Source organism: Sparus aurata, chromosome 12, assembly GCF_900880675.1.
Source record: "Sparus aurata chromosome 12, fSpaAur1.1, whole genome shotgun sequence".
In the NCBI taxonomy this organism is placed as follows: domain Eukaryota; kingdom Metazoa; phylum Chordata; class Actinopteri; order Spariformes; family Sparidae; genus Sparus; species Sparus aurata.
Genome location: NC_044198.1, coordinates 13,910,476 through 13,932,803, shown reverse-complemented (window position 1 = coordinate 13,932,803; position 22,328 = coordinate 13,910,476). Strand labels below are relative to the sequence as shown.

At 40.5% G+C, this 22,328-nt stretch overlaps 1 protein-coding gene across 4 annotated transcripts in view; it reads right to left on the bottom strand.

Moving 5' to 3' along the window:
* The window catches only part of strbp (spermatid perinuclear RNA binding protein), an 87,675-nt gene extending 65,861 nt beyond the window's left edge, over nucleotides 1-21,814 (bottom strand). For 2 of the 4 annotated variants that reach the window (XM_030434750.1, XM_030434753.1), the window contains exons 1-2: nucleotides 21,564-21,814; nucleotides 19,837-20,159 (exon numbers count right to left, since the gene is read on the bottom strand). The gene's annotated coding sequence lies outside the window, so the exon portion shown is untranslated. Of the gene's footprint in view, nucleotides 1-1,175; nucleotides 1,195-19,836; nucleotides 20,160-21,563 lie in introns of those variants that run through there. The other 2 variants (XM_030434751.1, XM_030434752.1) reach the window with 2 other exon arrangements.
* Nucleotides 21,815-22,328: the final 514 nt, after the last annotated feature.

Below are 22,328 nucleotides of genomic sequence, written 5' to 3'. Positions count from 1 at the left end.
AGATGGCTGAGAGAAGGGAGTTCTGTCAGAAAATGACTGTAGTGTGGTCGATGTGATTGCTTGCGACCCCACATGAGTCTTCCATTCAGCACTGACACTATGTCTAAAGAGCCAGAGCTTGGCTTCTATTGTGGGGGCAGAGTATGGACTGTGCTCCCTTTTTGTCCACATATTAAAAAGGCATTCTTCAGTATCAGCTCTAATAGAACTGTTTGATGAGGAATGGATACATTAGGATACTGCCGAAACAAAGAGTCAATTGACCAATTAGATAAATTGAAAACATTGGACGAAAGACAGGATTTTACTACGAGAAATATAAACCTCACAAATGTACAGCATTTATAGACAGTGGCTTTACTCAATATTTAGACTGAAATCAGACATTATCTGATTGAAGTATAAGTGAAGAACACTACTAATTTAAAGAGAAATTTTACACCAGCTTCCAGCACTTTTTTGAGGTTGGCTGGTACAAAAACGTTTTTGTTACAAAAACGTATTGAGGATTTAAACCTAGACTTATAGGTACTAGCTTACTTAAAGTAACAATCTCACAAATCTCAGTTTATTTCAGTTTAAGACTGTTGGTCAGACAGAAAAAGCAATTTGAAATCTTCACACTGGGACTGTGTTGGCCGTTTTCTTTCTTTTCTCAATCCTTATGGACAATGATAATAACAAAAATTGTTAGTTCTAGCGCTACTCCTAATAATATGTAACATTTATTCTCTTTTTGAAAGGGATCTTATCAAGCGCAGAACTGTGAAACTGTGTGATCAATCCGAAAACTACTTAGCCGCTACTTCTTGGAGTGTGTGTTTGCCATGCATTGATGATTCTCTTTATGGTAAAACAATATGATAATCTGCCGAGATGATGATGCAAGGATTTTAGAATATGTATTTAGATCCACTTAAATAAAGACACAGTGTGTCTGTATGTGTGTGTGTGTGTGTGACGTGTGTGTGTGTGTGTTTAAGATGCATGTGCATCTCAATGCACTACACCAGATGTCACCATGCATGCACACCACAAAGGTGTATGCATGTGTATGCGCTTGTTTGCTATCAGGTAGATGACAAGAATGATACAATCACTTGAGGATCAACATATCACTAAAACTCCAACCATCTGCCCGCCAGCAGACAAATATAAACACAGTCTTTTCTTACTCTGCTATTTCTTTATCCCCCTGCATTGCTCCACTTTTCTCTCTGTTCTCGCTCTCTGCAGTCCTGCCATCCATCATCATTAGGAGGCGAATATATGACCTGTCTACACCTGCAACCACTCTCTGAAGAGGAGAGGAGAGGAGAGGAGAGGAGAGGAGAGGAGAGGAGAGAAGAGGAGGTTTTTGAGATTGAAGAAAGAGTCAATAAAAGGAAACAGATGCAGATACAAGAAAAGAAGCTGTGTCTCTGCTCTCTGAGTTAAAATAAGTGATAATTATCAATTCTGCAGCATAAAGGATTAAACTTCCTTGTGATACATCAGAGGCAATATCTTAATATGTTGATTTTGACAGAGAACTACAGATGGGCTCTGTTTTTCTCACTTTTTACATTTTACAGTTTTCATCACTTTCTCTATTGCTGTGTTTTTATTATCTGCGTAATGTAGGCTATGCATGGCACTGACACTTTGGCTGTGTCTGAAATCACTCCTTATTCACTATAGGTATAGTGCTTTACATTGACTCATGTGTAAAGTGTGAACTTTATGCAGTAATACCATGAAAAATTCCCAAACGACATGAAAAAATTAGCATCCTTTCAGCTGACAATCCCAGAATACAATGCATCATAGAATTTCAAAAATTTTAGAACTATAAAGCTATTGAACTGGTAAGGTTCAGTTGCGTAGCTGAGGGACTACAGAATAAAATTAAAATAATTGTAAAATAAATTAAATTAAATTGTGCTGAGTGCTGAGGATGACTTGAGGAGTCTCACAGCCTGAGGAAAGAAGCTGCTCTGTAGTCTGGTTGGATGGCAACAGATACTTCTGTATTACATGACGGCAGCAGCAAGTTTAGTTTAGAGGCAAGCAAACAGCATTGGTGCTCATTCTGCTTTTGTCCACAGGGGCTGCCAGAATCGGGTATATGATTAAAAGTTGTTTATCTTGAAATAACAGTTTAAAACATTATAATAGTATCAACCCATCAAGCCAGCCATCTTGTACCATACAAATCAGTGAGTTGATGAACATTTACATCCCAAAAGGAAGATAGAGGATCAAAGCCAGTGGAGACAAATATAGAAAAGGGGGAGTAGAAGCATGGGATGGTACAAAAGGAAAGGATGGGAACAGCAAAGATGGGGGAGGAGAACAGCAGGAGGAAGCATACAGATGAGGGGAGGACGAGCAGAGGACAGAGTATTGTCTCCTGTTAATATGTAAAAATAACTCTGCTGCTGCCTGGTGGAGGAACAAACTGGGTCAGAGAATTCCCACAGTGAGAGAAACAGGGAGAGGAGAGAGCGAGAGGGAAGAGGTATCGCATCATTTCAGTCTGTGGTATCAGTGCGAAGCAGAAGTCAGCCTCTCGCTCCACCTTAGGCCGTTAAGGCTCTCTGTGCACATCAATTTCACGTATTTGTTCATCCATCTATCCATCCAACCATCCCTCTAATAGTTTGTCCCACCCTCCCACATCTTTTCATCTCCCCCAGTCCTCTGTCTGTAGCTCCTTTGTTTGCACGCTCATCCTCTTCTTCCTCTGCTAATAAACACAGCCTCGACCTCATCACATACTCTTGCTGGCATTTCTCACATTCTGCTCCTGAGTTCCTCTCTTGTAATTAACTCTGATCTCTCAGTCGCTTTCGTTGTCTCCTTTTTCTCTCACTGTAAATACACATTGCTAGCACATCCCACTAAACTGGTGAATGGAAATTGGTGTGTAATGCAATGCCAGTTAATACATTAATAATGCAGCATTTAATTACCAAGCAGTTAAGCAATGTGACACATCTTGAACCACGGATAAAAATGGTGAAGCCGACTGACAGCCTTGTAAGAATAAGACGAGTGTATTAACTCAAGTTATTATATGGCAGTCTATATTATCAGTTGCACAAAATAAGCTCTAAATTGCTTACCATTTAATAATTACTAGTTAATGTGATATTGCACCCCTTAAAACATTATCTAGCAATATAATGGGGCTGTAAAATCATGGTTTAATTTTATTTTAATTTGGTTCATTTACAAATTAAATTACAGCCCTATTGTTACTCATCATTTTGATCATGGTTTTTGGTCACACACTGCTGTTCCCGTTTCATGTCAGCCATTCTTTTATCTTGTTCTCTGCTCTTTCCTTTCGGACTTTTTCTTAATTCTCATTATTTATGCATTATCTCCATTCACATTGTCTTTAGTTTTTCAGCACTTTGTCTATTTTTGGTCTAGACTTAATCCCATTCCATCCAAAAAATCCATGCTATTTATATCTCAGCAGCCTCATCATCAAGATATAATAATGGCAGTAAACGTTTCTGAAAATGACCGAAATTTCTGCTGTGTATGTGTCGACTAGAACCATTTATTTGTCATGGGAAGGTGTGCCATCTCTTGCCATGTTTGTGGCAACAAAACCAGGCTTTTTTCCGGCGACCGTGGGACATTTCCAGCCGTGTTCGTGGCGACCAAAACAAATATTTAAAGCCAAACCATGACGTGATTTCTAACCATTACCAAGTTGCTTTTGTGCCTAAACCTAACCAGAGCATTAGCTCAGTGTTGTGACAAGAGAAACATTGAAAATGGAAAAGTTACAACATAAAGAAATGTAAGGCTTTAACTTGTCTCAGGTTTGACAGAACATTAACTCAATTTTACTCGCCGACTGAGTTGATCTCAGCCAGTGCACCTGTCTATCATCAGTTTAGCCAAATGCGGGCATCTTTACACTTTTCCTAAAACTTTTCTTCTTTGCTACATTCTACCTACTCAGCTGCTGCTTCTCTCCAATGCCAATGCATCTACTGTGGGTTAAAGATCCGAGGATTGTGAATTATTTGTTTACATAACTGGAAAGAAACAACCATTTTAAATGCTATTCGATATTCCAGCTATTTTCAGATAGACTTTAAATTACAAAGACACCGTGAAGCCTTCCCTCCCACAGTTTTTAATCTATGAAATGTAATCCCATGCACCAAATACCTCACAGCCTGCAATGTTTCTGGGTTTTTACTGTTGCCTCAGTCAACAGCACAGCTATAAGGTTGGCCCATAAACCATGCAATGTGCGTTGGTCAGCAATTCTGAGCAGTAATTAAAATCTTTATTGATGAAAAATGCTGTAAGGATACTAACTGTTTTGCACACTATTTATCCGGCTACTGTTGATACTGAACGTATCAACAGTAGCCGTGTGTGTTATCAAGAGCCATACATCTAGAAGACAAATTAATACAGGACAACCTGTGTATTTGCTCTTTAAATCAAATAGTTACAACATGTCAATTCCTTTGGCAAATGTTAGGAGTATGCAAATAATTTCTCAGTGAAGGTGTACTCTAGAATATTTGAGCTAACCTCCACCTCTTTGTTCCTTTTACTTCTGTTAATTCATAATCTTTCTTGTTTACTACATGTAGATTAACCGATCTCCACTATGAATCCAGACATGCAGGTGTCTGGATAAAAATAAATTTACCTAAAATGAGTCCAGAGCTTATAATGATTAAGGACTCAAGGCCTCAATGGATTAACCTGCAGGGCTGGTCCGAAATGGGCAGGGCTGATTCTTGGCTGGCTGACTACAAGTACCAGAAATAGCCTGAGCTGACTCCAGCATATGTAATGCACTGCAGCAGTCCTCCAGACATCCAAGTTTTTGCATTTAAGCCCCCTACTGTATCGGTGTTTACACATAAGAACAGCTTTAAGGTTAAATACCTCCCATATATCTTAAAGATGCAGTCGCACACTGCAGTCTTATAACGCCAGGGTCCAAAGAGTAACTTGAGTGAAGCCTTATAAATATAAAACATGATATTATCCTTGTCATGTGGGGGCCTTGAGTTGAAGAAACATTGCACTACAGTGTTGCTACAGTAGATCTTTGACAGCAAAAACTGCTTAGGGTCACTGAGAGACAGCACTATAAGGCCTGTTTTGTGCATATGAGTGTCTGATGGCAATTCTCAGTGAGCTACATAGCTATTTAGAAAATAAGTTGTTCATTTTGATTCATACACTTATTTGGAAAGCACTTCACAGATCTTAAAAACTTGATGGATAGTGACACTCTCCAACCTAATGATAGCGAAAGTGTGTAAAAAAACTAGGACAGCATCACACCTGCATTTGTGATGAATGAGATATGTGCACATTGAAATAACATCATGAAAAAGACTAAATTGTGTGTGAGCTAGTGCAAAAGGCTGCTTTTCTACCTGGAAGTTATTGTAAACTAACAATATGATTCATCCTCTGAACACTTCTATCATGCAATTTTGCAATTAAATATATTACTATGAAAACATGTCCATGACAATTCTGTGCAACTCTATTGCAATCACAGCTCTAGAACACAACCTTCATCCCACCAGTACAGAACACAGGGTTCTTTGAGTATCTATTACCTTTCATTTCAACAACTACTAGTTGATTAAACCAACAACAATCAAGCAAACTTCTTCTGCCTGTTTCTGACAAAAAACATTCCTGTGTATTGTTTAGAATCCACTAACTCAGAAGCTCAAAGTCCATAATCATTAAAACAATAAAGCCATTTAATGACTGACCAAGACATCGGCAAATCTTAAGTCTTCCCTTTTTACTGAGACTTTGCTCTTACAGATCATCTTGCTTACATAATTAAACACACCTTCCTGAAGTCCTGTGTTGTTAACAGTACCTGAAACGAGTTACCAAATAGACATAGATTAGATTAAAGCCGAAACATAATCGACAGATAAAGTCTGAAGTCTGACTAGAACTACGCACAGCGAGGAAATGCAATTCTGTCCTCCGTGATAACAGCTCTATTCAGCAGTGTTGAAGTGAACACATGGTTTGAAATGAGGTGCACATTGCACAGGAGGCAGTATTGTTACCCTTCCGAGAAACGGAAACAGGAACTTCCATGAATTTATGGTAACCGTGACATTTATATGTGTTGCGCAGAACATATTGAACTACATTTTTGTTTTAGAAATTCAATATACATACAGTGGCTGCATCTATGTGTTGTTCCTGGCTAAATTTATCAAATTAACAATAACAAGTTATTAACCTGCTGGCTGCTTGTGTAACTGCAACCTTCAGAAGAAAATAAGTTCCTTCCCCAGAGTCCTCTGACCAGCTGTAGTTAATTTGTGCAATAATTATGTTCATCAATTGAATTTACTGTTGCCTGGCTATAAAAAGGGAAAATAAAAATAACCAAACCGTAACATGAGTCTAACATGGCTATCTGGACGTACAGAAGCTAGTGCAGCAGCAAGCACACAGGCACAAAATCATCTGGTAGACCTGGCAAAGTACCACTTACATGATGCCAACACAGAATTGCCAAAAACACCAAAAAACACACAGCGCAGCTGGCAAAAGGTAGTGCCACTCATTAAATAGAGAACAAGCAAAAGGTCACTAATCAGTGTTGTAGACATCAAATTTCAATGAATAATGCAGAAGGATGAGAATAACTGATATAACTATGTCATCTCTCCAACTTAATCAACATTCTAAAACAAAGTTAATAAAAAAAAACACATCTCACAACATCATCAGGCCCCTTACTCTTTGACCATATGCCAAAGAGTAAGGCAGTGATGGCAGTTTCATCATTTCTGACTCCATCAATACTGAACCATAAAAGTGAAATCTGCCGCATAAAGAGGCAGACCCCATCACCCTGTGCTCTGTACCCCTGTTCCAATACAGGAGACTGCTTTCCCTTTACTTCCCTCTCTTATCACTGCAAAATTGTCCAGGTTTCTTAACCTAACGCTGATTTAGATTAGATCAAGGTCCTGGTCCAGGAAAAGAGGTGTAGGTAAAATATTGACTATCCTCGCTAAGGTAAGATAAACACAGCATGCACCTGCTAAGTCAGTGTGCCCGAGCTGATCTCTTTTTCATGCACCTTTAATTTCATTTAGGAAAACTCGCCTCTGGAGTATGTTGTTTGGGTCAGTCCATTGCAGTCAGCAGTAACACGCCTTGCTTTTTGGCATCCCGAAACTGGTCTCAAAGGAGATGTTTCCCTCGGTCTGAAGGGCACACAGCTCTGCCGGTGAAGGGAAGGTGCTCAGACAATCCATTTCCACACAGTGTGATATTTTGCCTTTTCTCCTGACGTGGCCTGAAAGTTGTTGTCTGCATCTCTCTTTGCGGTCTGCAACTTCTCGTCTTCATTAATTGACATTAAGTTTTGCAGGTAGCGGTGCATATCAGCATAAATAAATCCAGGAATGGATTCCCAATTAACTACAGCCTCCATCTGCTTCGCTCAATAATTGTTATATTTATGCAAACCAACTCCGAGTTTGAGTCTGAGTTTGTGGCCCTTCAGTAAATGCAGTTAAAGGTGTGCTTTGTAGTTTTGGAAAGAAATTCCAACTCGGAAAAGCAATATTTCCAATATTTATCAGATAATAATAGAAACTGTAATATTTGAAAAAAATAAGTCCGCACCTGGATAAACAAGTAGTTCTCAGAGGGAAATAGGAATGCTGTATGAAGCAAGAAAGGTGGCTCCATAGCAAATTAGAATGAAATGCCCATTATTCATTTATATAACCCAAAGACACATCATCCAAAATATCAATAGGCCAATACACAAAAAAAAAATGCTCAGCCCATCTGTACCGTTACTTGCAATATCTCCAAATTTAAACAAAGAAACGAAAAAAAAAATTAATCAGAAATGGCATATTTTTTACTTCAATTGTCAATTGAAAAACCAACAAAGTTCCTAACAAAAGCCACGAGACTTATAAATAAGTCATGATATCAACATGCATTCAGTAGTCCTAAGCAGAATTAAAAACTGCTCTTCTGCCCATTCTGAACCATTTGGAGAATAAGCCTGACGCTACAGAAGCAACTCCAGGAGTACACACTACAAAAAACAAACAAACAAACACAAAAACGCTTCCCACAAATTGAACATGCGGATCAATATGACAGGACAGCCAACCAGTCCATCAAACAGCACCTATTATAACACCTAAATAATACAAGATTTGACAAGCACACACGCAGTTCAAACACAATCACTACCAACTTTCTGAATATAACTGAACATTTCAGCACCATGGAGAGCAAACAATCCCTAACTAAATCCAATATTCAGCAAAGTTCTCCGGAGTTTGGCAGCTCAGATCGAAGCTAAACAACACATGATGTGTGTTCAACGACAACAGCTGCAGGCAACAAGTCTCAGCACCCATTAAATGCAAGTTTTGATCGAATAGTGCATGGTTTGATCGAATAGTCCATATTATGAGTTACAAAACACATTACAACTCAGAGTACATCAATACATCACTGTTGAGAAAAAAGCCGCTCTCCCACAGGATACAAATACTCAGAGGATCATTTTCTCTGCTTAGAAATGTCTTTTTGTAAACTCAACCCAGTATGTTATCTGACTTCTGGGAGAGAAGCAGCGTCAATAGGTTGTTATGGAATACAAGACATACTACTCTTTGATTAAAGGGTATGAGTCACTATCATGGTCTTTGTATTGTTATCTTTTCCACTTGCTGCTCATTGAAACTGCAGCCCCAAATCATATCACCCCTCCTCTACCGGCAGCTGTTTAAGATTTCATTTTAAATTTACTGAATATAAGCCCCCAGCGACATATCAGACCCCTTTTCATCACTAATGAGATGAGGCACAGCTTGGTCCTCTCAGCAGAGCCCGACTGCTTGTTCCACACAGTGAGCTGCTGCTCCAACAGAGGTGAATGAGCCTTTACTATCAGAGCTCTCAGGCTTTTGCAACTTCCTGCAAGAGAAACTCCTGCTAGATCATGACATGATTTTAGCAAGATGTGACTGGGTCTGCTGAGGTTGGGAACAGAAGGGGGTGTTACTGGGACGCTGGCAGACAATGTTCAACCTCCTTGAGGTGTCGTCGTGTCTCTTACTCAGTGAGTCATTTGTGAAGGAAGGTGCCCACTTGGTAAACACAATGTCATGCCCACACTCACTCAGCCTGGAAGCTATACTGCAAGTGGATAGTGCCACTGCCAGGCTGATGGCATCATAGAGCCTGATGCCGTTTGCTATATCATTACTTTGGTGACATATCTATGTCAGCTAACTCTCTAAATGGTACTCTTGATCAGTTACATCTGTCAGTCAAGTCAGTGTCCAATCACAGGTGCACCCTTCCTGCCTGGTTTCAACAGTTTCGGGCTGGCAAGAGAGGCTGTTTGGAGAAAGCTGTGTGGGAGCTGTCGGACTATAGCTCTAACGAGCTGACGATGAAAAGCTAGTGAGTTGGACCAGCATAACATTTCCAATATAAAAGGTGCATCCCACAGCGGCCTGGGTAAGGTTCACAGAACAAAGTTGGTGTGGAGTGTAGTTAATGCTTTACAGTGTTCTAAAAACACTATACAAAGCTCTTTTTGCCTTAATAATATCTTTATTAAATATTTGTTATTCGTCCAGCTCACTCTCTCCCCACCTACACATAAAACCCACAGCTGAGTGCAAAATATTTCAACATCCACTGGTGCATTGTTGTTACATGGAAATGTGGCAAGCCACTAACTTCCATTAGGTTTAAATGAGTGGGCTAAATACATAAACAACAGCATGTTTTGACAACAACCTGAAATACATTTCACAAGATATATTATGCAACTTTTATGTTTTTAGATATCTAAAAGTGACTTCACCTCTGCAATAGATTTTGTTTTTGCAAGGTAACATTTCATCTGGTAGCCTGTTGCTATACAGTTATTTCCGGTAGCGAGTCGGAGATTGGGAAGGACACAAGAAAGTCATGTGAATAAAAGTTTCAAAAAGATTCAACGTGTAAGAATTGGCCGACTGTTGAATTCATACTGCAAACAAACATGAGGCTGCATATCACCACAGTAACTGCTTATTGCTGCAAATTGTTTATTGCTGTTAGCTCAGTTAGCCTTGCAGCAAAGGCTAGCTGGTTAGCATGCTTGAGTGTTTTAACCAAAATCCTTAAAATACTGCACCTTTACCTCGTCCAAGAACATTTCAGGCTGAGTCACGACAGATTTTCATCAAAAAAGGTGGTTGTTCTTCTTAACGTTTCACTGTTCCATATTACACTTACAATATCATTGTCACACATTTAGCAAATCCCATGTATACTCGCAAAAACATTGTGTATATGATGCAGTTCATGTCTTATATTGAAAAATGACATGATACATGAACTGAAGACAGATACATGATTTTAACTAACATCAAACAGAGGACATTGCCTGATTAAATCTGTTTTGGTTGCTCTGCACAATGATCTCAATGCAATAAACCAGCAGCGATGAAAAACATTTGATGCAGCTAGAACCAACAGGAAGTGAGGCAGCTTATTAATTCAAGAAGAAACGTATAGATGCACACAAGCAAAGACACAAGCATTTTTGCACACATCTCGGTCTCATGCCCTTGGTTTTCCTTTCAAAGAAAGACACACACGCACAAAAGCAGCTGGCTGAGTGGTGGCTACGCAAGTCAGCCAGACTGATGTGTGTGCTGAAGTGAGACGATGATGTGCCTCCAAAAGATCTCAGGAGAAAAACGATGAAGCTTCTCTGCGAGTGCTGTGTATGCTTACAGGCATGTACGTATGTGTGAGTGTGTGCTGCTCTGTTGCATCCACTGCTTTTTATCCCCATCCTCTTAGCAGGCACAACAAATGCGGATGGATCCACCTCAGTAGCATTCAGGCATAGGACACAAGTTTGTCCACCTACTGTACATTAATATCTTTGATTCTACATCCTGCGCATCAGTGAGGTTACATGCACATTCCAGTCTTGCTAGCACAACATTTATCAGTTATACTGTATACGCTGTACGATACTGTTTTTTAACCACATTAAAGGATAAAAACTGTCACAACTCAGTATTCAAAGACAAAGGCAAAGACATTTAAATAGTTCCAATATGATTATGTCAGTAGCATGCAAACTATTTGTGATCCTCTTTCACTAATGGCCGCTAGTGTGTGTGTGTGCGCACAGGGGAGAGACACTAGAATCCCATAAACCCTACTTTATTAGATAAACTTCCTAATCAGATAAATACATCTCACATGCCCCACGCACACACACATATACAGGGACCCACCTAGCATCACACTGATAATCTCCATTACCAATTACGGGTGATACGCCACAGCTTAACATGAAAGCAGCAATTAATCTGCTAACACCGGTCAGTGGGTCATCATAGGAGAGAAAATATGGCCCGCAGGCACACATACTGTATGCACACACGCAAGGCAAGAGTATCATTGAGGTAATTGCTGTCATTGCTGAAGTGCAGTGTATTTTTGCTCATTCAGAGATGCAATTAAGGTGTAGTGAATTCTGTTCATGCAAAATCTGAAACTCTCCCCCCCCCCCCAAAAAAAAAATTGGTCTTTTTCCTCAGTTTCCTGTCGAAGCAGCACAAATACATACTTTCAATTGGTCTAATGGAGACACACTTGCAGTCATTTCTTTAGAGTGTAACCCTGAAAGATCTCACTGCAGGTTTTACTCAGGTAAGGCTCAGTGGGTGACAAGGCCTGCTGTATTTCATCACTTCTCTACCTCACAGTCGCACACAAAATGTATGATTTGGTTGTTACTCAAAAGAAGAAATTCTGACCAGCTATTTTTATGCTACCTTTTGATAATGTTCAACTCTACAAACAAAGATTCACATGTAAATGGACTTTTTTCACATCTGAACTAAATTTATATAATGTGAAACTAAAATGTGATCTAGACATTGTCATGTAAGTGGCAAGTGGCAAGATTTCAGTCTTGCATGTGAAGTCAAATTTGATATATTTTGCTCCGTGTGTAGGATTTTCACATGTTCTTTTGCAGCTGGCAATTTGACATGTGAAAAGAAGAAACATCTTATGTTAACTACATTTTGCACAATTGACTTTTTTTCACATATGAATAAATAATTCCATATAAGAAATGTGCAATTCTTACTTGTGAATGACTTACAGTCATACATCATTGACTTCTTTAAACACGTGGATTAGAATGTCTACATCGTAAAAGAAAATGTCACACAAAATGAAGAGGACATTTTCACAAGTGATTGGCCATTGTCACATATGAATGCCAATGGCTTCAACATTCATATGCGATGGGCCTTTTTTACAGTTGAATTTCACCAAACGGAACCTTATTAGAGGCCTGTCATACTTTTTCCTGTTATTTTATTATATGAATGGATATGCAGTGCTAAGGGTGGCTTCCACATATCCACACTGTGGAAACAAGTGCTTTTTTGGATTGAAAATAAATTAATCCATGCAGTGTTTAGCGCAGATTAAGGCAGATTGAGCTGGATCATGTTTTTCAAGGCACTAACAAATACCACAAACAGACATTAAAAAAAGGAAAACAAGAGTTGGCAGTAATTTTCATGTTTGTTAACAAAGAGGGTAGCCATCAACCCTTCATCTGCTCTGTCTTATGTATTAATATGAAAGATGACGGTGACAGATGAAGCTCATGAACGCCGCACATCACACTGTCATGGACAAACAGCCTTTTGCTTTTCATACAAACTGTTATGAATGCAATTTGCTATGACTAAGTTAAAGTTGCAGATCGGTTTTCTTACTCTTAAAAGATAAATTATGTTGTATTAAATCACCAGCATACACAGGTGAACATAAAAAAATACAATTTACTAAGCAAATGGAGGGGTATGCCTGCTCGATGGTACCTTATCAATGTCTTGGCTCAATCAAATTTGTTAAACCATCCACGGGTTCAAACTGGCAACCTTCCAGCAACAGTTTAAACATGGTCTGATTGGTTTGAATAAATAACCTGATCTTCCAGGAAGTCTGAATGAGGGCAAGCTATGGTTTCCCTGATCTAAGCTCTTCTGGACACAGTAAGTAGAGCTGGGACATTAGAAGACACAGATAGGGGAGGGTTATGCGTGAGTATATATATATACGTGTGTGTGTGTGTTTGTGTGTGTGTGTGTGTGTGTGTGTGTGTGTGTGTGTGTGTGTGTGTGTGTGTGTGTGTGTGTGTGTGTGTGAGGGAGGGAGAGAGAGAGGGAGAGAGAAAGAGAGAGTTTGGTTGGGGTTGGTGTAAATGGGTTATCAACATGTGTATGCTGTGTGTGTGGCTGTCAGAGTGTGTGTGTGTGTGTTCGTGTGTACGAGTCAGAACAGAGAGGTGACACTCGGTGAGCCACAGTAGTTGAGTGAAAGAGCAGATGGGCCTCCCATATAACTGTCAAACTGTCAGAGAAGACACTCTTCACCTAATCCATTACTCTTCCAGTAGTCGCTAAAGCCAAAGAATGCAGTAACCTGTTATAATGATCTAAAAATGATCTCAGCCAGGTTATTACACCAACATTGAGAATGTAGTAACACTCTTGACATGTAAACAGCTTAGTCTATTTATTTTTTTATATGTAATTGTGCACACCATAACAAAGAGAGCCTCAGAGAGAGAAAGGACGCAAAGTTTCACTTTTAAAAAAAGGACAAGCTTGTAGCAGCAGAAAAAAAAACATTCTGTGCAATAGAGGAAGTGGCACACCATACGAAACAGAGATTGTTTTGAAGCCCTAATCCATAATCAGCTACTGCACCGTTCACACGTCAGAGTTCATGTACACAAAAATGATGAATTGGACATTCAGTGCACTCAGTGGATTAACCAAAGTGAAAAACTCAAATACCAACATCATGCCTCTATTTTCGTACACACATCTAACAAGACGTCATTTTAGTTATCTCGGGTAGGCTTAACTTGGCTTGTTAAGTAAGTTGATTTATCAACCATGCCTTAGAACATCTTAGAACATTTTAACAACCGTTTCACGTCAAAATAACAGCTTCAAAGTCGTTTTGATGGTACACTGAATGGTGCCTGTTTCATTCCCACTCTGTACTGAACACCTGTTCCTGGTCTGTGTAACTTGGGTTGGTTGGTATGATCACTATAAGAAGGAGCTAGTACTATTTCTCAGTACGAAGGGGTAAGGAGACCGAGGAGGACATTAATGGAGGATGCTACGAAGAAAAAAAACGGAGTGACTGAACAAGAGACAAGAGTGAATTTCAAACTTGCTTTGGATGTCATTTTTACTGGTTCTGAGGCCCTATTTGTACAGTGGTGTAAAAGTGAATTGCACTCTGAAACTGTAGGGGCAACCAAGTCACGAAAAATGAAACAATTTTAATCCAGCTGTTCACGTCATCTCAGTATTCTCAGTAATCAGGTTATGGGTGAGCATGTAACTACGTTTCTTCTGTATTGGCTGATGATGTGAGCAGCTGGGATTTAGCGCAAAAATATGAGACAGAGTAAAATCACAAACTGAATGGGAACCAAGAGGCGTGGTCTGAGAAGTGGAGCTGTCAGAACAACCTCACTTTTTAATCCCAAATACACCTTATCCTCTTTCCCTCTGTGTATCAACACCCACTGCATCCACACTCTGTCTTGTTCCACATTCGCAGCCTATCCTTACCGTATCAATAATGTTAAACATGCAGTGTTAACTTGTTAAAATGACTAAGATTAGCGTTACTGTTGTGGTAACGCAAACTCCACACTAACAAGCCTACCAATACAATACCAAGGGGAAATTCTTCACTTTTCTCACCCACGTCCATCACAACTACCTCTTTCCTGGTAAATCCATCATCAACATCAGCAAGTGAAATTGAAAAGAGTCGACTTCTGAAAGCTCATCATGATCCAATGTTGCTTAATCAGTGATACTCAAATAGTTGTGCAACATGTGGTTAAGTATGTTGGTCATACACACCAGCAGGTTAACGTTATGATATTCTATGTGCATGTACTTTTACTGAGAAAGTGAGTAAATTAACTATTTTCTACTATATATGGGAGTACTCTCTGAGCTTCATCTGCATGAATCCACATCAAGTGGTTTACAATGCCATCTGGAGCCTTTTCCCTGGTAATAAAAATGTCAATATTTGATTAACAATCCTTTACACAAAGCAAAGATGACAAACACACTGTTCCGCATGTCATTTGTTCTTCAATGGTCTCACTAATTAAAGGAAATGATGAACTCAATCTTTGAGAAAACAATAAGATATTGATTGTACAACTTTGTATTAACTCTGCCTCTACATTAATTTCTCAATTGACCTTTTACTTTTAGCTAAATTAGTTTTGAAGATTTTTATGTGTTTTTTTAAGTATGTGTATGTGCGCAGCAGCTGCAATAATTATGGCTCAATTCAATCAATCAAATTTCAGTTAAGCGCTTCTGAGATGCTAGTTACGTAATCTTGAATCCAAATAAGAGATTTCATTACCAGTCATTTCTCCAAAGGAATGCATCATAGCACTCTTGTCAAGCATAAAAAGGAAATGAAACTATTGTACGGGCAATGTATGAGTATTTTAAGTTAGTTAGAGTATCAAAGACATAGTAAAAAAGAGTAAATCAGCAGGATACCTGTATAACAAGCTACACTGACTACTACATATATTACAACTTGTTTTCAAAGGGGTTTTCACACCTGCACACATAATTCAATGAGAGTATAAAATGAGAATGCAAACAATACATGCCATTCCACAGGAGGAACTCGCTATTATTTCTGTCAGTTCCCTAATGTATCTTGTGGAGAACGTGGCCTTTGTTTCATTGTCAAGCAGCCACACGAGGCCAAAGGTCAAGTTAACAGTGACTTGGGAACCCAAACCATCAACAGTTCTTTTCAGGTTCACCGTTTGTGTGGAGTGGTGCAAGCTGTGGTGCAGGAAACCTTACATGGCCATGTCTCACACTCTGTGCCTCAGTCTGTCTCACTGTCTCTCTTTGTTTCTCTCACACACACACCGTCTCTCTCCCTCTCTCTCTCTCTCTCCCTCTCTCTCATCTCTTGTCTCTGTCACTCTGAGCTATTCCTGGATTCCACACTGAGGTGAAAGGAAACAGGAACGGCTGCACTGGCTGCTGGTAGCAGCGTTTTGTTTCTCCACTCTTCCTCTTGTAACACAGACTCTGTCAGTATTCCTGTTTGTGGTTTTGTTCCTTAACAGGTTGGGAGGATGTTTCCTCAAACATGTTTTTGTGTGGCGAAAGCCATTCCTCTTCCTGCAGATGGAATGTGGGGGGTGTGTCTGTGTCTGTGTTTGCATGCGTGTGTGTATATTTGCATGTGTGTTTGGCAAACAGCTCAGCTAAAAATGAGATATGGTCATCTGGATGGATCTGAGTAAGCAGTGTGCAGATGGGTCCTTTATCATAGCCATGTGGAGGAATATTCAAAACAGTAGCACGCTCCCAGCTATCTGCCCTTTGTTCAGGCTCTTCTGCACCACAGCACCACTGGGACTCTCCCCAACTCCCTGTTGTGCTTACTGGAACCTTGGCAGCCAGATGTCCATATCGTCCAATTAGAAAAGCTTTTACTAAAGCTACAGCCAATTGGATTAGTGCTACATTTCCTTGCCAGACGAGACTCTAAATGTGCTGCTGTATGCTAGAATCTGAGAACGAGTGTGCAGACTCCTGTTTCGCTGACAGGCACCGGGCACCAGAATACACACACGCTGCAGAGAGAGACCGGAGAAAGAGACATCCCATGCAAGTGTGTGTCCTCTGCGTTACCCGGTGTGTGTGACTTAGATTCTAAACTGTTTAAACCAAGAACACAACATAAGACAAACCAGAACCTGTGCAGCGGAGGCATCGTGATGATGTTCCCGGGTGTACATAAAACAGACACTTACACATGGATGAGCTTGCTGAAAAACTAGCTGGAGACAGAGAGAGATGACCGCAGACGGACAACTGGGAAGAGGAAAAACTTAAGACTGAAGAAGAACAGAGATCAGGCAGTTTAATTATTATTTTTTTCTAAATAGAACTGCTCCTCTTCCTGAGGCTTCTTCCCGTTTGAACATTTTGGGAGGATGATTTTCGTTTGCAGAATTTAGGAACTAAAGATGGAGCGAGTGTAAGCCCTCCGAGGCGAATTTTTGATTTAAGACAATGTAAATAAAACTGACTGGACTTGACTGGAAAACAAACTACTTGCTATTTGTTTAGAATCCTTGAGTGTGGAATAAATCAGAAAAAAATTACCAAACAAAACTGTTATTTTCCAGTTTAGGGCCCGTATTGAATTCTTACTCCACTGTGTCCGTGTTCGCGTGTGTGTTTGTCTTTGCCCTACGTGCTCAGTGTCATGTATGTGCACATATGTGTTGCCAGTTGTCTATGTGTCCTTAATCTGGGACATAGTAAGAGCCATTAGTGGAAAATAAATCCATTAAAGCTATCCAAATCCATTGTTATTGCTTCAATCAGCTGTTTGATGGAAGGAAAAATCAAACACCACAAGCTAAACACAGAAAGGTAAAATTTTGCACTGGTGCGCCTATCCTTTTTATTTACGTGCACTCAATAATCTTTTTTTAAATCCGACTTGCTAAATATCAGGCTGTTTGGTGCAATTAATGAAAATGTTAAGTCACACTTGACAGATTTTTGGGTGCATGTGCAACCAAAATAGTCTCACCTTGGAGCACTGATGTTAGTTGGCCGATATAAGTGTTTGATAACAACTAATGAGTGATCTTTGCAACAAAAATTGCATTCAAAGGCTGATTTATGGATATCGAATGCTGAACGTCTTCCTCTCTGTCTGCCTTAACGAAGATAAAAGGAAATCCATGCAAAATGATGAACAAAATTGGAATCAACAAAGAAACAAAGAAATTAGGAGTGGGGGAAAATTAAGTAAAAACTGTACGAGAAAAAATAGTGCACCAGAAAAAAATAAATCACAAAACAAAGACAAAGAACAGGTGTCAACAGAAAGATTTTCCAAAAGAAATGAGAAAAACAATAGAAACACCAAGGGAAAACTCAAAGAAATACAGAAAGAGACAAAGACAGATTGTGTGTCGTGATCATATAATACTAGCTCCCTCTCCCTCCTTCTCATCCTCCTATCTGGGCAATTCTGATAGAGAGTTCACTGCCAAGTCCATGCTTATGAGAAAGAGTCTGAGAAAGTGCTCATGGGGGCCTGGAGCATACACTCAACCACACAGGTACACACACATACTTTCTCAACCTTGGTTGAAAGGCCGATGCTGCTGGATATTTGTCCATTACAGTCCATTGCAGAAAAGAGACATAAATACACGCAAAAGTAAAAAAGCATGAATGAAGAATCACTGATCATCTACCAAAAGCAAGGACATTATAACTCCATCTCATCCTCTCAAGAAGTCCACTTAAGTAGCACAAGAGGAACAATAGATGGGCGTAACAAGCAACGACTAAAGAAGTATGTTTCGACTCAATAAATCAACTCTATCTAGGCCAGTGAAGCAAGGGCTGGGCATAAAAAACCCCATATTTTCTATCTAAGCAGGCCAGGTGTGGCATTCGAGTGTGCTTGCAGGGACAACTCCTGCGTATGAAACCAGGCGGAGCAGGGTGGAGCAAACAAAAATAACCCAAAGGCAACAGGCCATTAGTCAAGCCTAGAGACCACCGGGCACAAAGGACTGATAATGAACTAGTGAAACCAGCACACTGCAATGAGAGATAGCAGCAGGGAGCAAATGCAGCTCAATTAGTCAGTCAACACAGAAATACAAATGAGACAGAGAAATGCTGCCAACATTGCCGTTACAGCACTATTTGGAAAGTTTTGCATTGTACCGCAAGGACAGGTGTGAGGACCTTTGCACACTGATACGCCCGCTGTGGTCTTTCTAGTTGTTCCCAGGCAGTGAACTGAGGTGTAGGTTTACGATCACTTCAACAGGACCAGGTATGCCAACGAGCTGGTTCAGCAGGAAGAGAGAGAGCAGCTCACAGCATTTCCCTCTTTCATTGTTGTTCACTTGATCACACGCAGAGAAACAAACAGAACAAAACAGAGAAGCTACTGGGCTACTGTGTGAGGAAATCACCTCTGTGATGCAACACTATGCTTCAATGACTTCGGCTGCTTTTGGTTCTCTAAAACAGTTCCTCGTGAAGGTTGAGACAAAGGGGAAGAGACAGAAATACTGAAACCACAATAATCGTTACTTAATACTAAACAAACGACGGCCACAGCTCAATTTGCATGTCCTCTAATACCGAACACGAGCCGGAGACAACATTTAAGCTGAATAAAAGACGTGAATGGGTTCACATGCGATCCATATCTCGCGGCACAGTGCGGAAGTAGGTTATCAGACACCTGCTGTAAAAGATGAGCGACAGACAAACCGCCACCGCCGGTCTCCTCATCCGAGTCTATTGTTCACGGGGTAATTCAGGCCAACACGGAAAACACCTTCAAAGCATGAGGAAAGTTATATCCATAAGGTGTAAAGTTCCTTTTTTTGTCCTTGGGGAAAAAAAGAAAGAGGCGATAACGAGACAATAAAAAGAAAGAGAGGAGATAAAGTACTTGAAACAACGACTCTATCGAGCAAAGAGCTAGCAAGAGATTTAAAAAACACACAAATTAGCCACAACTCCTGCTGCCTGTTCACTTCTCTCTCATGACAGCGCTGAGCGTTGTTAAAAGCCTTCGCATAATACACGAGAAAAAGAAAAAAACAAACAAACACACCGCTATACAGGAAAATATCAACTGACTTACGGGGCTCGTAAAGAAGCTGCTGAGAGTCTCCGCCACTGACACCAAAACATAGAAATCCAAAAGGGGCGAAAAATCCGAGCTACGAATGAGTAGAGAGCCGAGTGGAGCTGTCACCGTCCTGCCGCAGCGAGCAGAAGTCACAGACTGCCAGTGCCTTGACAACCGGGCAGCGAGGGAGCGAGAGCGCGAGCCCGGAGCCGCCTGCTGGTTTCTCTTCTCTCGCACGAGACGAGAGGAACGGGAGGGAGAGGGAGCAGCTACAGATGAATGGTGGAGGGAGTGCGCATGCGCGCACTGGGTCGATTCATTCCGGTGGAGTAGGGCTGTAAAAAAGACAGAAACGTAGCAGTGTGCCGCATTTCTTTCTCTTTCCTCCTTTCTTTATCTTATTTTTCTATCTATCTATTATTTATTTATTCATCAAGAGGCTGGAGTTAAACGTGAAAGTGTCTAAAGTCAACCTAATACCACGTTATAGACTAAAAGCCAGTAGTATTTAATTTAGGACGACAGCTATTGATTATATTTTCATCACGCATAAACCTGGAAGTATTTTTGATCGACTTAATAGATCGAATCGATCTGTTATATGTCAGAAACATGTCCCCAAGTTCCCAGAATCCATCGCGATGCCTTGTAGATAGCTTTTTTGTCCGATTAAAAGTCCAAAGCTCAAAGATATCCGTTTTGCAGTGATTACTGACAGAATTACTCGGAAAATTAACTAATTCTCTCGTCCTTTTCACTTGATAGGCTACATCAACAACAGTAATGACTTGAAGGCTTGAGGAATGAAAATCAAGTGGTTACCACAACAATTTCCTTGGTTGGTCAACAGCTCTTAATTTGTCTTCTTCACCGAAACAACAAAAATAATAATAGTTATAATAATAATAATATCATAATAAAAAGGCGTTCTGTATCTTTGTAATTTTTATTTCTTTATTATTATTATTATTATTATTATTATTATTATTATTATTAATAAAGAAACACAAATTACAAAGATACAGAACGCCTTTTTACTGTTTCCTGGACGGGACCAAAACGTGGAGTAGGTTTGATCTGAGTAAGAAATGGCGAGAAAGCACGGTTAGAAATAGCCTCGGAGTGTATCTTGACTGTGACTCCCTCCACATCCAAAGAGAAGCATTACTCTCCCCCAGACAGTCTTATAAATAATTCAGCAATAAAAGCTTGCGTCTGCTTGCTTCCCTGCTCGCATGCAGCACCAAAGGACGCCTCTCACGCTCCCCTCTCCCCGCACGGCGTCAATGTATGCGGGCGTTACCAATTAAAACAAATCTCCAAGCAGAATAAAGTTCAATCAACATTCTGGCTTCGCAAAACGGCTGTGGCCGGTCAGCCCGGGATTACAAGGCTTCTGCCAACTATCAATAGCCTCGCGTGCCCGCGAGAGACTGGGGGGAGAAAGCGAGAGAGAGGGAAGGTGGGATGGATGGAGGGAGGGAGAGGTGGGAGGCGCGGGGCGGTGGAGTTTCAATGCGCAGACGGTGCAGAGCACCCGGCCGAGCCGATGATGCTGTTTGTCCTGTCCGCGGATCGGAGGGGAGCAGACAATCAGCCGCAAGCGACGGCAAATTGAATCCAAAACATCCCGTCCCGGAGCCCCGCGTGCCATCCCGACGGTGCCGGTGAGAGGGGACGAAGGTGGAAAAAGTCTAGAGCCAGGAGAAGAAAGAAAGAAAAAAAAAAAAGCAATTTACCTGCACAGCGCTCCCGTTCAGCCCGCCGTTATTACTTCCGACTCAGTGTGGCTCTCAGCTCACTCCGAGCTGCTTGCTGCCGCTGAACGGGAATTTAGACAACGGGATTTGTTCACGTGGTCACGCTCGCTGCTCCTAATTGGCGAACCGCCTCGAGCCGCTGCTCGCTCGCACCTGTACGGTGGACGGTCCGACCGTGCAGGCAGGAGGGAGAGGAGAGGAGAGGAGAGGAGGAGGAAAGGAGAGGAGAGGACAGTGGTGCAGCAGGCTATATTCTTGCATGATACTCACCGCTCCCACTTCGGTGTGTGTGAATGTGAGTGTCAGAGAGAGAGGGAACCACTATTTCCACCAATAACACAAGTCATAACAGCCAATCTACGTGTGTTAGTTAGTAATTATGAGAATTGTATCCTGTAGCCTACATGATTCTGAAACAGTTGGACTGAAGGACAGCTGTCAGATTAGTGATTGCTTTATATGTGCAATAATATTATCAACACATCGATGACAACACTATAAGAAAACAGGCAATAACTCACAGTGTACTAACAGTCAGTGAAATGAGACTGTCCTGTACTTGAAGATCACTTAACTGAGAGTTATTATGTTACACCACTACTTATGTGAGGTAAAACTGATCTTTTGAGTAAAACTACAGGAATTTTCTAAAAAAAAGAAAAAGCCCTTTACACCTTATATGTAATTGTTAAATCTTATAAATAGCAATTAGTATGGTGTATAGTATATAGTATAGTGTACCTT